At 48.6% G+C, this 21320-nt stretch overlaps 1 protein-coding gene and 2 pseudogenes across 1 annotated transcript in view; 1 reads left to right on the top strand and 2 right to left on the bottom strand.

Annotated features, from left to right (window-relative positions):
* The window catches only part of GALNT4 (polypeptide N-acetylgalactosaminyltransferase 4), a 297723-nt gene that overhangs the window by 131947 nt on the left and 144456 nt on the right, over positions 1-21320 (bottom strand). The gene's annotated exons all lie outside the window — the stretch shown is intronic.
* Positions 3031-3152, bottom strand: LOC134930228 (5S ribosomal RNA; annotated as a pseudogene).
* Positions 4025-4144, top strand: LOC134929839 (5S ribosomal RNA; annotated as a pseudogene).

Raw genomic sequence — 21320 nt, 5'->3', positions numbered from 1 at the left:
GCGGTAAGTCTTGGAACAGACAGGATCCCTGCTGGAGCAGGTCCCTTCTCAGAGGTAGAGGCCACGAGTCCTCTGTGAGCATCTCTTGAAGTTCCGGGTACCAAGTCCTTCTTGGCCAATCCGGAGCCACGAGATAATAGTTCTTACTCCTCCCCGCCGTATAATTCTCAGCACCTTGGGTATGAGAGGCAGAGGAGGGAACACATACACTGACTGGTACACCCACGGTGTTACCAGAGCGTCCACAGCTATTGCTTGAGGGTCCCTTGACCTGGCGCAATACCTGTCCAGTTTTTTGTTGAGGCGGGACGCCATCATGTCCACCTTTGGTTTTTCCCAACGGTTTACCATCATGTGGAAGACTTCTGGGTGAAGTCCCCAGTCTCCCGGGTGGAGGTCGTGCCTGCTGAGGAAGTCTGCTTCCCAGTTGTCCACTCCCGGAATGAACACTGCCGACAGTGCTATCACATGATTTTCCGCCCAGCGAAGAATCCTTGCAGCTTCTGCCATTGCCCTCCTGCTTCTTGTGCCGCCCTGTCTGTTTACGTGGGCGACTGCCGTGATGTTGTCCGACTGGATCAGCACCGGCTGACCTTGAAGCAGAGGTCTTGCTTGGCTTAGAGCATTGTAAATGGCTCTTAACTCCAGGATATTTATGTGAAGTGATGTCTCCAGGCTTGACCACAAGCCCTGGAAGTTTTTTCCCTGTGTGACTGCTCCCCAGCATCGCAGGCTGGCATCCGTGGTCACCAGGACCCAGTCCTGAATGCCGAATCTGCGGCCCTCTAGAAGATGAGCACTCTGCAACCACCACAGGAGAGACACCCTTGTCCTTGGGGACAGGGTTATCCGCTGATGCATCTGAAGATGCGATCCGGACCATTTGTCCAGCAGGTCCCACTGGAATGTTCTTGCGTGGAATCTGCCGAATGGGATTGCTTCGTAGGAAGCTACCATTTTTCCCAGGACCCTTGTGCATTGGTGCACTGATACTTGGCCTGGTTTTAGGAGGTTTCTGACTAGCTCGGATAACGCTCTGGCTTTCTCTTCCGGGAGAAACACCTTTTTCTGGACTGTGTCCAGGATCATCCCTAGGAATAGAAGACGTGTCGTCGGGATCAGCTGCGATTTTGGGATATTGAGAATCCAACCGTGCTGCCGCAGCACTACTTGAGATAGTGCTACTCCGACTACCAACTGTTCCTTGGATCTTGCCCTTATCAGGAGATCGTCCAAGTAAGGGATAATTAAAAATCCCTTCCTTCGAAGGAGTATCATCATTTCGGCCATTACTTTGGTAAAGACCCGGGGTGCCGTGGACAATCCAAACAGCAGCGTCTGAAACTGATAGTGGCAGTTCTGTACCACAAACCTGAGGTACCCTTGGTGAGAAGGGTAAATTGGGACATGGAGGTAAGCATCCTTGATGTCCAGAGACACCATATAATCCCCTTCTTCCAGGTTCGCGATCACCGCTCTGAGTGACTCCATCTTGAATTTGAACCTCTGTATGTAAGTGTTCAAAGATTTTAGATTTAAAATAGGTCTCACCGAGCCATCCGGCTTCGGTACCACAAACAGCGTGGAATAATACCCCTTTCCCTGTTGCAGGTCTCAAAAATACGGGGGACCCCTATGCTTTTTGTCCCCCGTATTTTTGGAACCAGGACCAGGCGCAGAGCCCGGTGCTGGTTGATTAAATATGGGGGAACCCCTGTCATTTTTTTCACCATATTTTTTCAACCAGGACCGGCTCAAAGAGCCCGAGGCTGGTTGTGCTTAGGAGGGGGGACCCCACGCAATTTTTTTCAGATTTTTTAAGACTTTAATCAACTTTTTAAGGTATACAATGAAGCCCTGCACGGATCTCACAGATCCGGCCGGGATTCCTTGTGTTTTGATAGGCAGTGTTTTACTCATCACTCCCGTAAAACACTGCCTGATATTACGAATCACATCGACATCGGAAAAAACGATTGTGCAAAACTCGGCAGCTTAGTGAATGATCGTATCAGGATTCAAAAAGTTGCAGCAAAATGCACCCGATACCATTCGAGTTCAAACACCCTTCAAAACGGCCAAAACACGAATCTTTGTAAATATACCCCCAGGACTTAATTCAAATAAACGGGCAGTCTCCCGATTTTGATGTGCACATCAAAATCGGGAGACTGGACCCGTTTAATTGAATTAAGTCCTGGAGTGCTGCTTCATTGTGCATATATATATATATATATATATATATATATATAAAAATATAAATACAAATACAAAAACACTCACTTCTTCCACAATAGAAAAAAAAATTAGACCAGCACTCACGTTTAGTAGGTGAAAGAAAAAGGGTTTTATTCCTGACAAGCCATCTGGATATAACCCACTGCTACAGTCCGCCCGACAGCCGTTTCAACGCTCAATGGTTTTCATCAGGGGCAGCTGTCACTCTGTCCGGAGTCTCTTTAAATAGCAGAGAGGGCGCCGGAAATTTTGAACAGGAAGCCCGTCACCTGGAGGCAGCGCGTCATAGCTGCTGCCTGATTGGCTTCTTCCGTGCACGTGGGTTGTGTTGCTATAATAAACAAACCCGGCTCTCTCCTTAGCAACCCGCTCCGGCAGCGCGACATCCGTGTAGTGCAGGCAGATCTGTATTAGCGTGCAGCGGCAAACAGGTAAAGTTGCTGCTGTCTGTGTGCCCAGCCAGAGGCATGCCTGTAGAGTAGTCAACCCCACAGTGCGCCGACAGCATGGAGATTCGACAGCCCAAAATTATACAAACCATAAAACATATAACACAAGTGAGCAAACTGTACTGGCTTGCACAGCAATGGTATCATAACACTCAGGGAATATTAATATCTAAATGCAGCACAAAATCGTTGCACTGGTGGAATATAACCATGGTTAATAACACCATAGGTAATGCACCACAGATACTATACAAGGCTAACGTGAAAGGCAAATGCGAGCGCCGTGTGATGTCAAGGACAAAAAGGGGATAACAATCATCACCTGTAGGACAAAATTTGTCCCTTGGTACAATACCCGGTATTCCCATGCCGTCTCCAAGCATGGTACTAACTGGGCCCAACACTGTGCTTAATTGCCAAGATCGGACGGGATCGGATGGTTTCCAGTGTGGTATGATTGTATCAAACAGATGTGCCCATATATATATATCCCGATGTGTCAGTATCATCCCTCGTCTCTCAACCATATCACATCATAGTCCTGTATAATAATGTACAGGAAAAGACACCAAATCCTACTGGTCTTTCCAACAAAGCAGATTGCATGGACATTTCAGCACATAGACTACAAATTTACTGTTGCAGTCAAGTCTTTGTTTAATAGTATATGTCTTGTTATCCTGAGGGTTAATAAACCGATTGCCAAGTAGCAAGAATGGACAGTTTGGACAACCTGTGCATTTATGAACCCCTGTTTTAATAGTCAACCAGTGAGAGGGTGTATTCTTTTTTCTCTTGGAAAAATCTGTTACAACAAGCATATCTTTCAGATTGGGTCCTCGTTTATATGCGAATCGAGGTGGTTGCGGGATGGCTTTGCCAGACTTGGATCTGTGCCAATGTTCATGAATCTTGTTGCGAATGAATCTAGAAGCAGTGGTATACATGCTGACAAAGTTAAACCTGTCGTTATCTTTGTTGAGAGAAGCATCTTTACTAAATAGGAGTTCCTCTCTCCTTATTTGGCCAATTTTTGTGAGTGCCAAATCAATCTCCTCCTTTGAATATCCACGGTCGAGGAAGCGTTGACTCATAGATTGTAGAGCAGATGGTATTGCAGAAGGGTCAGAGGTGATTAAACAAAGACTTGACTGCAACAGTAAATTTGTAGTCTATGTTCTGAAATGTCCATGCAATCTGCTTTATGTTGGAAAGACCAGTAGGATTTGGTGTCTTTTCCTGTACATTATTATACAGGACTATGATGTGATATGGTTGAGAGACGAGGGATGATACTGACACATCGGGATATATATATATATATGGGCACATCTGTTTGATACAATCATACCACACTGGAAACCATCCGATCCCGTCCGATCTTGGCAATTAAGCAGTGTTGGGCCCATTTAGTACCATGCTTGGAGACGGCATGGGAATACCGGGTATTGTACCAACGGACAAATTTTGTCCTACAGGTGATGATTATGTTATCCCCTTTTTGTCCTTGACATCACACGGCGCTCGCATTTGCCTTTCATGTTAGCCCTGTATAGTATCTGTGGTGCATTACCTATGGTGTTATTAACCATGGTTATATTCCATCAGTGCAACGATTTTGTGCTGCATTTAGATATTAATATTCCCTGAGTGTTATGATACCATTGCTGTGCAAGCCAGTACAGTTTGCTCACTTGTGTTATATGGTTTGTATAATTTTGGGCTGTCGAATCTCCATGCTGTCGGCGCACTGTGGGGTTGACTACTCTACAGGCATGCCTCTGGCTGGGGACACAGACAGCAGCAACTTCACCTGTTTGCCGCTGCACGCTAATACAGATTTGCCTGCACTACACGGATGTCGCGCTGCCGGAGCGGGTTGCTAAGGAGAGAGCCGGGTTTGTTTATTATAGCAACACAACCCACGTGCACGGGAGAAGCCAATCAGGCAGCAGCTATGACGCGCTGCCTCCAGGTGACAGGCTTCCTGTTCAAAATTTCCGGCGCCCTCTCTGCTATTTAAAGAGACTCCGGACAGAGTGACAGCTGCCCCTGATGAAAACCATTGAGCGTTGAAACGGCTGTCAGGCGGACTGTAGCAATGGGTTATATCCAGATGGCTTGTCCGGAATAAAACCCTTTTTTTTCTTTCACCTACTAAACGTGAGTGCTGGTCTAATTCTTTTTTCTAATGTGGAAGAAGTGAGTGTTTTTATCAATTACCAGGACCCTGCACCAGAATTCAGTGTTATAGGACATAGAGTGCTGTCATTTTGTTATATATATATATATATATATATATATATATATATATATATATATATATATATATATGATAAGGAGAGTTATGGTAGACATACCATTGTTAATTCTCTTTCAGCGCGGTACATTGGGTTCCACAGGGAAGCATCGGGGTGTAGAGTGGATCTTGATCCAAAGGCACCAACAGGCTAAAGATTTAGGCTGTCCCAGGATGCACTGAGGCCTCCTCTATAAACCTGCCTCAAGTCACTGATAGCTCAGTTTTATTTACAGTCCAATGCAGGAGCAGGCAAGAGAGAAAGAAGATGTTAGTCACATAGAACTACATTCTCACGACAGGAGAAGGTACCAGCGGCTAATGCCACACAACCCAAAGAAGCTAGGTAAGTCAGGGTGGGCGCCCTGTGGAACTCAATGTACCTCGCAGAAAGAGATTTAACAATAGTAAGTCTACCATAACTTTCATTTTCTGCAGCAGGTTACATTGGTTTCCACAAGGAAACATTGGGGATGTCCTAAAGCAGTTCCTCAAGGGAGGTTATGCGCCTTAGCGGATGTGAGAATCCGGCGTCCAAAGGAAGCATCCTGGGAGGCGAAGGTATCAAAGGCATAGAATCTAAAAAACGTGTTCTCTGAGGACCACGTAGCCGCCTTGCACAATTCTTCTGCGGACGCGCAACGGCGGGCCGCCCAAGAAGGTCCAACAGACCGGGTAGAATGGGCTTTAATAGCAGCAGGAAAAGGGAGTCCAGCCTGCGCATAAGTTAGTGCAATCACCATTCCAATCCATCTGGCCAAGGTTTGCCAATTCGCAGGCCAGCCACATTTGTGGAAACCAAACAGGACAAAACGGGCATCTGACCTCCTCATAGAGGCAGTAACATCCAAATAGATTCGGAGAGCCCACACCACATCCAAAGAACGTTCTTTGGAAGACAAATCAGAAGAGATAAAGGCCAGAACCACAATCTCTTGGTTAAGGTGAAAAGATGACACCACCTTAGGTAAATAACCGGGACAAGTTCGTAGAACTGCCTGGTCAAGGTGAAATATCAAAAAAGGTGGACGACATGACAAAGTGTGATCTGTGACAAAACACATCAGAACTCCTCCCCCCGCCATACTGGGCTGAACGCACAGCTTCTACAGCCTCTGCCACACGCTTCATCAATACCGAAACGGCTGCTCCATCCCATTGAGAAGCGGACTTAGGCTCTGTTCCACGGCGTACTCCGGCAAGCTTGCCACAGGTCTTACCCTCCCCAAGACACACAGGAGTGGGCACCACATTGGACTTTACCCGAGGACGCTCTGGTTCACTAACCCACGGGAGCGGTAACAAAATACCTGCTATTCATTCATTAACGCCGCAGCAGACACCAGCCTCAGTGGATCAATCATCACTATCCAGCAATTGCATTGGGAGCACCGCCATTGTATTGCCTATCAGGTACAATCCATACAAAGTAACTTTGCTGAGATACTTTGTAATCTCTTTACATCTCTGCATATACCGTATATACTCGAGTATAAGTCGACCCGAATATAAGCCGAGGCACCTAATTCTACCACAAAAACCTGGGAAAACTTATTGACTCGAGTATAAGCCTAGGGTGGGAAATGCAGCTCTAGCCGTACACAGCCCTCAGTGCCAGATATGCCCTCATACTGCCAGATATGCCCCCACAGTGTCAGATATACCCCACAGTGCCTGATGTGCCAGATATGCCCTCATGCTGCCAAATATGCCCCACAGTGCCAGATGTGCCAGATATGCCCTCATGCTGCCAGATATGCCCCTCATGCTGCCACATATGCCCCACAGTGCCAGATATGCCCTCATGCTGCCAGATATGCTCCACAGTGCCAGATATGCCCTCATGCTGCCAGATATGCCCTCATGCTGCCACATATGCCCCTCATGCTGCCACATATGCCCCTCATGCTGCCACATATGCCCCCTCCCCAAGTGCCAAATATGCTCTCCCAGTACCGGTTACTTACCCCTCCGTCGATCCCGCGCTGTCTTCTGAAGGAGGGACACGGAGCGCACAGCGCGCGCCTCTCCTGTGTCCCTCCTGCATCTCCGGCGGCCGCGGCGGGTCTATTAAAGGAAGTGCCGGTTCGTGATCAGAGGTCACGAACGGGTACTTCTTTTAATAAATCCGCCGCTGCCGCCGGAGATGCAGGAGGGACACAGGAGAGGCGCGCGCTGTGCGCTCCGTGTCCCTCCTTCACACTGCACTGCCACTGACTCGAAAGCCGAGGTGGCTTTTTCAGCACAAAAAAAAGTGCTGAAAAAGTCGGCTTATACTCGAGTATATACGGTACACTTGCTACAGTTTCCAACAGACACTGTATTCAGCTCAGCTTTTCAGTGAGTATGCCCATTAGTATACAGGTTGAGTATCCCTTATCCAAAATGCTTGGGACCAGAGGTATTTTGGATATCGGATTTTTCCGTATTTTGGAATAATTGCATACCATAATGAGATATCATGGCGATGGGACCGAAGTCTAAGCACATAATGCATTTATGTTTCATATACACCTTATACACACAGCCTGAAGGTCATTTTAGCCAATATTTTTAATAACTTTGTGCATTAAACAAAGTGTGTGTACATTCACACAATTCATTTATGTTTCATATACACCTTATACACACAGCCTGAAGGTCATTTAATACAATATTTTTAATAACTTTGTGTATTAAACAAAGTTTGAGTACATTGAGCCACAGAAAACAAAGATTTCACTATTTCAGTCTCACTCAAAAAAGTCCGTATTTCGGAATATTCCGTATTTCGGAATATTTGGATATGGGATACTCAACCTGTATTATCACAGCCTCTCAGCTCTAATGACTGGCACCTGATAAGTGTTTAAGCTGCATATTTACAAAGCTGCAGTAACTCAGTGTAATATCACATTATCATCTTTTAAATTTAATTATATGTTCAATTACCTATGTTTATATTTGTGTTGACTAATTTTATTATTTAATTCATTAAATATTTTATCATATATTATTCATCATAGTATATCTCAGCTCTCCATTCATTTTAATTATTCTGCCCCCTCGAGCGCTTAGGTTTTCTCTTTTTTTCTCTTGTACTTATAAAGGTATACACATTACCTTCACAGCAGCGAATGAGGGTTCAGTAATATAATCTCTCCCCGTTTTGGCGCTTACAGCAGTCATTTTTTCTTGTTGTGATTTAATTTAGAACAACAGCCAAATCCCATGGAGCCACAAGAGGGACATAGGGAGGCTGAATCCGCAGGACACCCTGAGTGAACGTATGAACATCAGGTATAGACGCAATATTTCTCTGAAACCACACGACAAGGCAGACATGTGAACATTAATGGAGGCCAGACGAAGACCTAAGTCTAGGCCTCTTTGCAGAAAACCCAGAATTCTCGAAGTTCAGAATCTGTATGCATCATAAATCTTATCAGCACAACAGGTGAAGTAAGAATTCCAGACCCTGTAATAAATCCGGACAGATGCCGGTTTGCGGACCTTCAACATAGTTTGGATAACCGGCTCAGAGACTCCTTTGGCTCTCAGGAGTGATGCTTCAAGAGCCAAATCAAAGCCAGATGGCCAGGCCTGTGTAGAGACAAGAGCCCTGTACGAGGACGTCTGGAAACTGAGGAAGTAGAAGGGGAAACCTGCGGTTCTAAGTACCAATGCCACCGAGGCCACGCTGGAGCGACTAAAAGTAGTAATCCTTCTTGTTTGAACTTCCGTAGTACCCTGGGCAGGAGAGACACTGGAGGGAACACGTAGGGCAGCGAAAGTTCCATGGAACCGCCAGTGCGTCCATGAATGCTGCTTGAGGATCCCTGGTTCTTGATCCAAAGACCGGAATCTTGTGATTGTGTCGAGACGTCGTGAGGTCTACATCTGGTAAGCTCCATCTGTCCACTAGGAATTGAAAGACTTCTGGATGAAGAGTCTACTCTCCTGCGTGTACGTACTAGCGACTGAGGAAGTCCACTTCCCAGTTCAGGTCCATCAGAATGAACACTGACGATATTGCTGGCAGATGGCGTTTCGCCCAACTAAGGATTTTTTACACTTCCATCATTGCCATGCGGCTTCGAGTGCCGCCTTGATAGTTTATGTATGCCACCGTGGTGGCATTGTCTGATTTTACTTGAACAGGCCTGTTCTGTACTAGAGGCAGTGCGAGAGATGAGCCCTCAGCTCTAGGATGCTCATCAGGAGGATTAGTTCCTCCTTGGTCCAGCGAACCTGAAATGGAGTGTTCCTCCAACACCGCTCCCCATCCCCTCAGCCTGGCGTCCATTGTCAGCAGGACCAACTCGGGGATCCAGAATGGACGGCGCCTGCTTAATTGGTGGTCCTGGAGCCACCAGGTCAGCGACAGACGAACCTCTGGCGTGAGAGAAATCATGTGAGATCTGATCCGATGAGGCAGGCTGTCCTACTTGGAAAGCATTAACCTCTGTAGTGGGCGGGAATGAAATTGAGCATACTCTACCATGTCGAAGGTCAACACAATCAGGCCAAGAACTTGCATCGCCGAGTGTATTGACACTCTGGGGCGACAAATGAAGTGTCTTATTCTGTCCTGAAGCTTCAGGACTTTTTCTGGAGACAGAAACAGAGTCTGACTGTGCGTGTCCAGGAGTGCCCCCAGGTGCACCATGCTCTGAGCTGGGAACAGCAAGGCCATCTTCCAATTTAAAAGCCACCCGTGGGCTTGCAGGAAGGTTACAGTCAGTTGCAGATGACTGAAGAGGACTTTGTGGGAGATTGCCAGAATCAGCAGTTCATCCAAATACGGCAGAATTCTGACTTCCTGGCGACGAAGATGGGCCGTTATCACGGCCATGATCTTGGTAAAGAGCCGAGGAGTCGTAAGCCAGTCCAAATGGCAGAATCTGGAATTGGTAGTGAAGGTCGCCAATAGCAAACAGCAGGAACTGCTGATACGACACGCAATAGGAATATGCAGATATGCATCCTGTATATCCAGGCATACCATATAAACTCCGGGTTCCATAGCCAATGCAATGGAGCGCAGTGTTTCCATACGAAACCTGGGCACTCTCACAAACTTGTTCAGTGATTTGAGATTTAGTATAGCCCAGAAGGACCCTTTGGGTTTCAGGACCAGAAACAGGGTCAAGTAATAACCTCTGCCGCTCTGGGACTGAGGTACCGGCTCACCGACTCCTGGACTCAGGAGAGAACTCACCACAATTTCTAGAGCTTGCTCAGTCAACAGATTCGATGGGTGAGCCGTAGTGCAGAACTGGCAAGGGGGATGTCTCTTGAACGAGACAGCGTACCGTGAGAGACAACTTCCAGTACCCATGCATCTGAAGTGGTATTTAACCAGACCTGGGCACACTGTAGAAGTCGGCCTCCCACACTGGGATCCGCCAGAGTGAGGCCCACCCCGTCATGCAGCAGGCTTGTCATGTTTTGAACAGACTCACGGGCTGCCCAGGATTGTTTGGCCTTGGGCTTTGTGGTTTTGGGAGCACAAGATTGTCTCGGGTATGCCTGACCTTTTGCTTTCCCTTGAGGCTGAAAGGAACGAAGAGTGGTACCTTTTGGCTTCTGTGCATAAAGATTAATAGTGGGGAGAAAAATAGGATTTTGGTTACCTACCGGTAAATCCTTTTCTCGTAGTCCGTAGAGGATGCTGGGGTCCACATTAATACCATGGGGTATAGACGGGGCCACAAGGAGCCATTGGCACTAAAGAGTTTGAGAGTGTGGGCTGGCTCCTCCACCTATACCCCTCCTACCAGACTCAGTCTAGAAACTGTGCCCGAGGAGACGGACATCTTCGAGAGAAGGATTTAACACAGATAGTGGCGAGATTCATACCAGCTCACACATACAAGGCACATCAAGCTAACAAGCTTGAAACATTCAGCAACTGCTGAAACATTACCTACCAAGTAACAATGCAGTACATAACTAAACAATGTAGTACTGAACCAGATAACGGTTGCAGGAAATCAAAGCGCTGGGCGGGCGCCCAGCATCCTCTACAGAGTACGAGAAAAGGATTTACTGGTAGGTAACTAAAATCCTATTTTCTATTACGTCCTAGAGGATGCTGGGGTCCACATTAGTACCATGGGGATGTACCAAAGCTCCCAGAATGGGAGGTAGAGCGCGGAGGCTCCTGCAGAACGGATTGGCCTCTGATGATCTGAAATTCAGTCAAAGTATCGAACTTGTAAAACTTTGCAAACGTGTTCGACCCAGACCAAGTTGCAGCTCGGCAAAGTTGCACTGCTGAGACACCCGGGAAGCCGACCAGGAAGACTCCACCTTACGAGTAGAGTGGGCCTTAACAGATCTTGAACAGGGCAGTCCTGCCATTGAATAAGCATGCTGGATAGTGAACTGAATCCAGCGAGAAATAGTCTGCTTAGAAGCAGGACACCCAATTTTCTTGGGATCATATAGGACAAACAGAGAGTCTCACTTTCTGTGACGAGAAGTTCTCTTCACAAATATCTTCAGAGCCCTTACAACACCCGAGGACTTTGATGTGATTGAGGAGTCAGTAGCCACTGGCACCACAATAGGTTGGTTGATATGAAATGCCAACACAACATTCGGAAGACACTGCTGACGTGTCCGGAGCTCACCTCTATCTTCGTGGAAGGTCAAGTAAGGGCTTTTACAGGATAAAGCCCCCAATTCGGACACGCATCCAGCAGAAGCTAAGGCCAACAATGTGACCGCCTTCCATGTAAGAAGTTTGACCTCAACCTCCTGTACAGGCTCAAACCAATCCGACTGGAGGAACTGCAGCACCACGTTATGGTCCCAAGGCGCCGTAGGAGGTTGGATGTGCAGAACTCCCTTCAAAAAAGTCTGAAACTCAGGGAGGGCAGCCAATTGTTTCTGGAAGAAGATGGAGAGGGCCAAAATCTGGACCTTCACAGATCCCAACCTCAGGCCCATGTCCACACCTGCCTGAAGGAAGAAGAGAAAACGTCCGAGATGAAACTCCACCGTAGGAAACTTCTTGGATTCATACCAAGAGACATATTTCTTCCAAATACGATGGTAATGTTTAGACGTTACCCCTTTCCTAGCCTGTATCAGGGTAGGAATGACCTTCTTCGGAATGCCCTTCTGAGCAAGAATCGGGCGCTTAACTTCCATGCCGTCAAACGTAGCTGCGGTAAGTCTTGCAGCAGGTCCTCCCGAAGAGGAAGAGGCATCGGTTCTTCTTGCAGTAGATACAGAAGGTCCGCGTACCAAGCCCTTCTTGGCCAGTCTGGAGCAATGAGGTTCGCTCGAACTCTTGTTCTCCTTATGAGCTTTAGGATTCTTGGGATGAGGAGTTGTGGAAACACGTACACTGACTGGAACAATCACGGAGACACCAGGGTGTCCACAGCCACTGCTTGTGGGTCCCTCCACCTGGAAGAACAACGCAGAAGCTTCTTGTTGAGACGAGAGGCCATCATGTCTATTTCGGGTAATCCCCAAAGCGCTGTTATTTCCTTGAATACCTCTGGATAGAGAGCCCACTCCCCTGGATGGAGATCGTGTCTGCGGAGGAAGTCTGCTTCCCAGTTGTCTACTCCCGGAATGAAGATGGCTGACAGCGCCAACGCGTGTTTTTCTGTTCAGAGGAGTATTCTTGTCACCTCTGACATTGCCGCTCTGCTCTTCGTTCCGCCCTGTCGGTTTACGTAAGCCACTGTTACGTTGTCCGACTGCACTTGAATGGCCTGATTTCTTAGAAGAGGGGCAGCCTGAAGACCGTTGTAGACGGCTCTTAGTTCCAGGATGTTAATGGGCAGGCCGGCTTGCAGGCTTGACCACCGTCCTTGGAAAGTTACTCTTTATAACTGTAAGCACCAGAGGAGCGAAATCCTGGCCTTTGGCGATAGACGATTTCTCTGGTGCACGTGGAGATGAGATCCCGACCACTTGTCCAGAAGATCTAGTTGGAAAGTCCGAACGTGGAACCTCCCGTACTGGAGAGCCTCGTAAGAGGCCACCATCTTTCCCAACAGGCGAATGCATTGATGAACAGACACCCGGGCTGGCTTCAGGACATCCCGGTCCATGGTCTGGATTACCAACGCCTTTTCCTGCGGAAGAAACACCTTCTGCACTTCCGTGTCCAGGATCATTCCTAGAAAGGACAACCTCTGGGTTGGTTCCAAATACAACTTTGGAAGGTTCAGAATCCAACCATGACTCTTGAGGAGCCGTGTTATGAGAACAATGGAATGCAGCAGCTTCTCCTTCGACGATGCCTTTATCAGCAGATCGTCCAGATATAGAATGATGTGCACCCTTTGTTTGCGGAGGAGTACCATCATCTCTGCCATCACCTTGGTAAAGACCCTTGGGGTGCTGTGGAGAGGCAGAATGGCAGGGCCTGGAACTGGAAATGATGGTCCAGCAATGTGCAACAGAGATAAGCCTGATGCAGCAGCCATATTGGAATGTGGAGGTACGCATCCTTGATATCCAGGGATACCAGGAATTCCCCTTCTTCCAGTGATATCACCGCCCTGAGAGACTCCATCTTGAACTTGAACTCCTTAAGAAAGGGGTTCAATGATTTTAGGTTCAGAATGGGCCTGACCGAACCATCCGGTTTCGGTACCAAGAAAAGGTTCGAATAGTAACCTGTGGCCTGCGCAGGAGGAAGAACTGGCACAATGACCTGTGCCCCCACCAGCTTTTGGACAGCTTCTTGTAATACAGTGCTGTCTGACAACAGAGCTGGCAAGCCTGATTTGAAAAAACGATGAGGAGGGAGACTTTGAAAATTCCAGCCTGTATCCCTGGGATACAATATCTATCACCCAGGGACCCCGGCCGGACGATACCCAGACGTGACTGAATTGTCCGAGTCTCGCTCCCACTGGCCCCATCTCCAGGCCGTGCGGTCCACCGTCATGCGGAGGACCTTGGTCTTGAAGCAGGCTTTTGTTCCTGGGAACCTGCAGCGGTAGGTTTCTTGATCTTAACTCGACCTCCCTTAAAGAAGGCATTGGACGGTCTGGCCTTTCTAGGCTTGTTAGGCCTAAAGGACTGTGTTGCAGATGAAGAGAAGGATTTCTTCGGAGCAGGTGCTGCTGAGGGAAGAAACGGAGACTTACCCGCCGTAGCCGTGGAAATCCACGCGTCTAGAGATTTCCCCAAAGAGAGCCTGGCCAGTATAGGGTAGGGACTCCACACTTTCTCTGGATTCTGCGTCAGCCGACCACTGGCGCAGCCACAGTCCCCAACGAGCTGAAAGACATGGAAAATATTTCCGCAGCCATGGAACCTAGGTCTTTCATGGCTTCTACCATAAAACCTGCTGAATCATGTACGTTGCGTAAAAATAATGCAACATCATCCTTATCCATCATATCCAAATCATCAAGTAAGATAGCCGACCACTGTACTATAGCCTTTGCAATCCATGCACTAGCAATAGTGGGATATAATATGGCCCCTGAAGCAGTGTACATTGATTTAAGTGTGTTATCAATTTTCCGATCAGCCGGCTCCTTTAAAGGCGGTAGATCCTGGAACAGGTAAAACCACCTTCTTTGAGAGTCTGGACACAGATGCGTCAACAATCGGCAGGTTTTCCCATGTTTCCTTCTCAGGGAAAGGAAAACGCCCCTTGTACCCGTTTAGGGATCTGGAATTTTCAAATATAGCATTCAATTCCTTTGACGCAGGGAAGGTTAGCGAGGCTTTTTTATTTCCAGTGAAAAAGGCCTCCTCAACCTGCTCAGGTGTGGTATCATTAATATTCAACACATCCCTGATAGCCTCTATCAACCATTGCACCCCTTTTGCAAGAGATGCGGACCCCCGTGACACATCCCCATCACCGTCTGTGGTGTCAGTACCGGTTTCCGTGTCATCTTCTGTGACAAGCACAAGCGCACGTTTGTGGGGGTATATAGCGGAGCATCCTGAGGTACCAGAAACCAGCCATACTGCCATAGAGTTCTGTAATACCTGGGTTGCAGATTCATTACTTGCAACCCTGTCAAAAATCTGAGAAATCCACGATTTGATAGAGGAAAATCACTCAGGCTCCCTTGCTGGTATCTGTGCTAAACCAGTGCTATCCTGATTACATGGAATGGGATCATCCTGGGAAGACAAATCCTCTGCTGCATATGACACAGTATCCCTGGACATAGCTAAAGTAGACCACCAAACACTCTATATACACACACACACACACACACACACACACACAGGTGAGGGCAGACAGAGTTACCCCCCCAAGAATGGCAAGAGAGACACAGAGATTGAAGCCAACCCACACACACAGCGCTTTTATCAAAGGGAGACCCCTCATCAGCACTGACTGTGCACCTTAACAGGACACACAGTTGCAATACAGCCTCCCCCCCCCCCCCCACTGAGCCTTCCCAGGAGCGCAGTTAATACTGCGCTCCCTCCCCACTACCGCCATCTTCACACCGCCCCCCCCCCCCCGCGCTTGCCAGGGGGTCGGTGTCTCACTCACCACTTCTTCAGCTCTGTAAGGGGTTGGCGGTATGCTGCTGGGGCGAGCGGTCCTCTGTGGCGGAGAACGATCTGACCCCTCTGGAGCTCAGTGTCCAGACAGCGGAGACAGTGGCTCAGACACCACAGGGCGGACACTGCTCCCCACCTTAGTCCCTCGCTGCAGGGAATGTGTTGCCAGCAGCCTCCCTGTAAAATAATAAACTCTAAAAATAAAAAACTTTTCCAGAAAAGCTCTGTAGGGCTCCACTAGCTGTGACCGCCTCCTCCGGGCACATTTTCTAGATTGAGTCTGGTAGGAGGGGCATTGAGGGAGGAGCCAGCCCACACTCTCAAACTCTTAAAGTGCCAATGGCTCCTGGTGGACCTGTCTATACCCCATGGTACTAATGTGGACCCCAGCATCCTCTAGGACGTAAGAGAAATTAGGATTGAACATGGGGGGCTCGTGAAACGACTATGACCATGGGGTCACTCTTGTGGTTGGCCCCACTTAACCTCGTGGTCTACCGCAGACCGCAAAGTTCCCACCATTGGATACAATGGAGCGCCTATGCGCTACATTGTATCTCTACAGTGCGCAGCCTGACTGAAAGCTCAGGCGCGCACAGCCAATCAGGAGAGTGCCATGACGTGGCGCTCCCTGATTGGCTGAAGGGACCCTCTTTGACAGCAGTCACGGGGGTCCCGCCAGTCGGGGTAAAGGGTCCCATGTGTAAACATGGGACCCTTTTCAGTGCGTGGTCTGGGTTTTTCGTTTTTTTATTTTGCCAAGTACGTGGATTACAAACAGAAGAGAACCGATCTACACTGGATTGTTGTGAGTATAATTTTATTTACAGGTACCCCATGGATTCTACGTGGAGAAGGAGACCGACTCTTCGTGTCAACATAGGTAAGTATGTGTGTATGTAGGTGTGCATGTATGTAATAAAGTTATACTATCACGGTGTGTGTGTGTATTGTTTTTAATTGGGTATTTTGTTTTTAGTGGAACTACAGGTACCAGCGGGCCCGTTTCCCCCCCGCATGCTGGTACTTGTGGTTCTCCAAGTACCAGCTTGCGGGGAGGCTTGCTGGGACTTGTAGTACTGCTACAAAAAACAATATTCTTATTTTTACACAGAAGGCTATCAGCCACCCACCCGTCGCCCTTGAATGGGGGGGGGGGGGGGGGGGGGGACAGCCTCGGGCTTCACCCCTGGCCCTTGGTTGGCTGGAGGGGGGGACCCCCTAGATTTGAGGGGTCAACACTCCTCCAGGGTGCCACGGCCAGGGGTGACTAGTTTGTGATTTAATGCCAGGGCCGCAGGGACCAATATAAAAGTGTCCCCCGGCTGTGGCATTATCTCGCTGACTAGTGGAGCCCGGTGCTGGTGGTAAAAATACGGGGGACCCCTACGCTTTTTGTCCCCCTTATTTTTGGCACCAGGACCAGGCGCAGAGCCCGGTGCTGGTTGTTAAAATATGGGGGAACCCCTGTCAATTTCCCCCCCATATTTTTACAACCAGGACCGTCTCAAAGAGCCCGAGGCTGGTAATGCTTAGGAGGGTATCCGTTCACATGGTCGACCATGTTATGGTCGACAGTCATTAGGTCGACCACTATTGGTCGACATTGACATGGGTCAACATGGACACATGGTCGACACATGAAAATGGTCGACACATGAAAGGTCGACATATGAAAAGGTCAACATGAGTTTTTTAACTTTTTTTTCTTTAGGGGAACTTTTCCATACTTTACGATCCACATGGACTACGATTGGAACAGTAAAGTGTGCCGAGCGAAGCGGTAGCGGAGCGAAGGCACCATGCCCGAAGCATGGCGAGCGAAGCGAGCCATGCGAGGGGACGCGGTGCACTAATTGGGGTTCCCAGTCACTTTACGCAAAACACGACACCAAAAAAGTTAAAAAACTCATGTCGACCTTTTCATATGTCGACCATTTTCATGTGTCGACCATGTGTCCATGTCGACCATGTCAATGTCGACCAATAGTGGTCGACCTAATGACTGTCGACCATTCATACCGGAACCGCTTAGGAGGGGGCCCCCCACGCATTTTTTTTCCTGATTTTTAACTCTTTAAACACTGTTTTTTTAAGGTACACAATGAAGCCCTGCACGGATCTCACAGATCCGGCCGGGATTCATTGTGTTAAGTTCGGCAGTGTTTTACTAATCACTCCCGTAAAACACTGTCCGAAAATAAGAATTTACTCACCGGTAATTCTATTTCTCGTAGTCCGTAGTGGATGCTGGGGACTCCGTAAGGACCATGGGGAATAGACTGGCTCCGCGGGAGACTGGGCACTCTAAAGAAAGATTCAGTACTATCTGGTGTGCACTGGCTCCTCCCTCTATGCCCCTCCTCCAGACCTCAGTTAAGGAAACTGTGCCCGGAAGAGCTGACATTACAAGGAAAGGATTTTGGAATCCAGGGTAAGACTCATACCAGCCACACCAATCACACTGTACAACTTGTGATAAACTTACCCAGTTAACAGTATGAACAACAACTGAGCATCACTCAACCGATGCTACATAACCATAACCCTTTGTTAAGCAATAACTATATACACGTATTGCAGAAAGTCCGCACTTGGGACGGGCGCCCAGCATCCACTACGGACTACGAGAAATAGAATTACCGGTGAGCAAATTCTTATTTTCTCTAACGTCCTAGTGGATGTATGTTGTTTAGTTTATTGTGGAAGGGGTACATAGATTGTGCGTGCTGTATAGAAAATGGGGTGTGGGGTGGGGGTGTGTGTTGGGCTGGGCTGAGTGTGGTTGGACATTGTATGTGGTCTGGGCAATGTATGAGTTGGGCTAGGGGTGAGAGGTGGTTGAGGGGTTAGTAGGTGTAGTAGTTGGTGGAGTTGTATGTGTGTGTTGTAGGGTGAGTTTGTTGGAAGGTGGCATGGCTGTTCTGCATAGGGTGCTTTGTGCAGGGTATTGCGGTGTGTGGATGGGAGGTTGGGGTGTGTGTGTGTGTGTGTGGGGGGGGGGGGGGGGGAGTAGGAATTGGCATGTGGGTGCTTGTTTGTGAGACGGGTCCAGTTGTGGGCTAATTGTTGTGGTGATGGTTTGACAGAATCCATGGGCTGTTTAGAGAGGGAGGTGGGTGTGTAATAGGGGTAGAGTGGTGTTGTGCAGGATTGTAGAGGGTGTGGAAGGGAATGTGGGTGGTGGAGTGTTATTTTGGAGGGGTAAGTGGTTGTGTGTGTAGGTGAAGAAAAAGTTTTGGATAGTGATGTATGGTGCTTGCGGAATAGGGTGCGGGTGGGTGGGTGCCTCTATATGTATTGGTGTAGGGGTGAGGGATGGGGGTGGTGACAGGACGTTCAGTGTGTGATGGAGTTGTGGTTGTTGGTGTTAGGGGGATGGAGTTGGAGGTGTGCATGGGTAGAGTGTGTTGATATGTGATGGATGGGTGGAGGATGGTGGGTCTGTTTTTCTTGGGGGGTAGGGGTGTGTGCATGGAAGGTGTGGCCATTAGGTAAATTTTTGGGGGGGTTTCTTGGGTGGGGAGAAGCTGGATGGGTGTTGTATTTGTGGTGTGTGAGTGGCAGGTATGGGGTTATGGTGGGTGTGGGATGGCCTTACGGTGTGTGTGGTGTGTAGGAGAGGGGTGTGGGTGGGTGTGAGTGTGTCTGTAAGAAAGTGTGTTGGGTGTGTGTGTGATTTGTGTATGTAATTGTGGCATACCTCCCAACATTGCACTACAGTGAAGAGGGACACTTTAGTTATGTGCGTGTGCAGCGCGTGCGGCCGTGGTTGAAAGGGGGCGTGGGCTATTCAAAAGTGGTGTGGCCATGTGTTGGTGCAGGGATTGCTGATCCCGGCCCACGTTTTTCGTCACTGAGAGGGCATGTGGAGCGCTCTGTGAGCTGCTGATATGCCCCCTCTGCTCTGTCTCCATTGAATAGACGCTGTGCGCATGCCCCTCCCCCAATATCAGTCATCCCCCCATAATATAAGCCATCCCCCTTCCCCCAAAATATCAGCCATCCCGTTCTCTCCCCCCCCCCCCTCCAAAAATATCAGCCATCCCGTTCTCTCCCCCCCCCCCCCCCCCAATATCAGCCATCCTCCCAAGGTGGGGGGGGGGGGGGAGGCGCTGCTGCTGCCTCGTAAGCCACAGATCTTATTGTGTGGCTTAGTAGTTGGTGGCTGGGTGGGGGTGTGGGTGGATGGTGGCGGGAGGGGAGGGTGTTGCTTGAAATTTGCGCTCCAATATATGTAGAGTAGTCTAACAGCTTCAAACATCAGCAAAGATCATACTTTGGGACAGGTCCAATTAAAGATACCTTTGATGTAAATCCAAGGCCACTAATCAGGACATTTTTGCTTTCACTGTCTAAAGATTGACTAGACCAACTTTCTTGCAACCATACAATTAACCAACTTTCCAACTTGTCTTTCCATCTACAAACGAGTTTTATGGTAAGAACTTACCTTTGTTAAAACTCTTTCTGCGAGGTACACTGGGCTCCACAAGGATACACAAAGGGGGTGTAGAGTAGGATCTTGATCCGAGGCACCAACAGGCTGAAAAGCTTTGACTGTTCCCAGAATGCATAGCGCCGCCTCCTCTATAACCCCACCTCCCTGCACAGGAGCTCAGTTTTTAGTTAACCAGTCCAATGCAGTAGCAGGAAGAGAGACGACAACGGTTAGTAGCCACATACACCACACTCTCACGACAGGAGAAGTGTCAGCGGCTAATGCCATACCAACCCAAAGAAGCTAAGTGCGTCAGGGTGGGCGCCTTGTGGAGCCCAGTGCACATCGCAGAAAGAGTTTTAACAAAGGTAAGTTCTTACCATAAAACTCGTTTTCTGCTGCGGGGTACACTGGGCTACACAAGGATAGACATAGGGGATGTCCTAAAGCAGTTCCTTATGGGAGGGGACGCACTGTAGCGGGCACAAGAACCCTGCATCCAAAGGAAGGATACTGGGAAGAGGCAGTATCGAAGGCAAAGAACCTTATGAACGTGTTCACTGAGGACCACGTAGCCGCCTTGCACAATTGTTCAAGGGTCGCACCACGGCGGGCCGCCCAAGAAGGTCCCACAGACCGAGTAGAATGGGCCGTAATGTGAGCAGGAGCCGAGAGGCCAGCCCTCACATAAGCATGTGCAATCACCATTCTAATCCATCTGGCCAAAGTTTGCTTATGAGCAGGCCAGCCCCATTTGTGAAATCCAAGCAGCACAAAGAGAGAATCAGATTTCCTAATAGAAGCAGTTCTCTTCACATAGATATGGAGAGCCCATACTACATCCAAAGACCGCTCTTTGGGAGACAGATCAGGAGAAAAAAGTGCCGGAACCACAATCTCCTGGTTAAGGTGGAACGAAGAAACCACCTTAGGTGAATATCCGGGAAAAGTCCTAAGAACCGCCCGGTCACGGTGAAATATCAGATATGGGGAACTACAGGACAAGGCACCCAAATCAGACACTCTTCTAACAGAGGCAATAGCCAGCAGAAAGACCACCTTAAGGCAAAGCCACTTAAGATCAGCTGAACCAAGAGGTTCAAACAGAGACTCTTGTAACGCCTCCAAAACCACCGACAAGTCCCAAGGAGCCACAGGCGGGACATAGGGAGGTTGGATACGCAACACACCCTGAATAAAGGTATGCACATCAGGTATGGTCGTAATTTTTCTCTGAAACCACACCGACAAGGCAGATATTTGAACCTTGAGGGAGGCCAGACGCAGGCCTAAGTCCAGGCCCTACTGAAGAAAGGCCAACAACTTGGCTATACTAAACTTGGAAGCGTCATAATCGTTAGATGCGCACCAAACAAAGTAAGAATGCCAGACCCTATAG

The sequence above is a fragment of the Pseudophryne corroboree genome, chromosome 5, assembly GCF_028390025.1.
Source record: "Pseudophryne corroboree isolate aPseCor3 chromosome 5, aPseCor3.hap2, whole genome shotgun sequence".
In the NCBI taxonomy this organism is placed as follows: domain Eukaryota; kingdom Metazoa; phylum Chordata; class Amphibia; order Anura; family Myobatrachidae; genus Pseudophryne; species Pseudophryne corroboree.
Note: the sequence above shows the minus strand (reverse complement) of the source record. Positions and strands in the feature narration are given on the sequence as shown.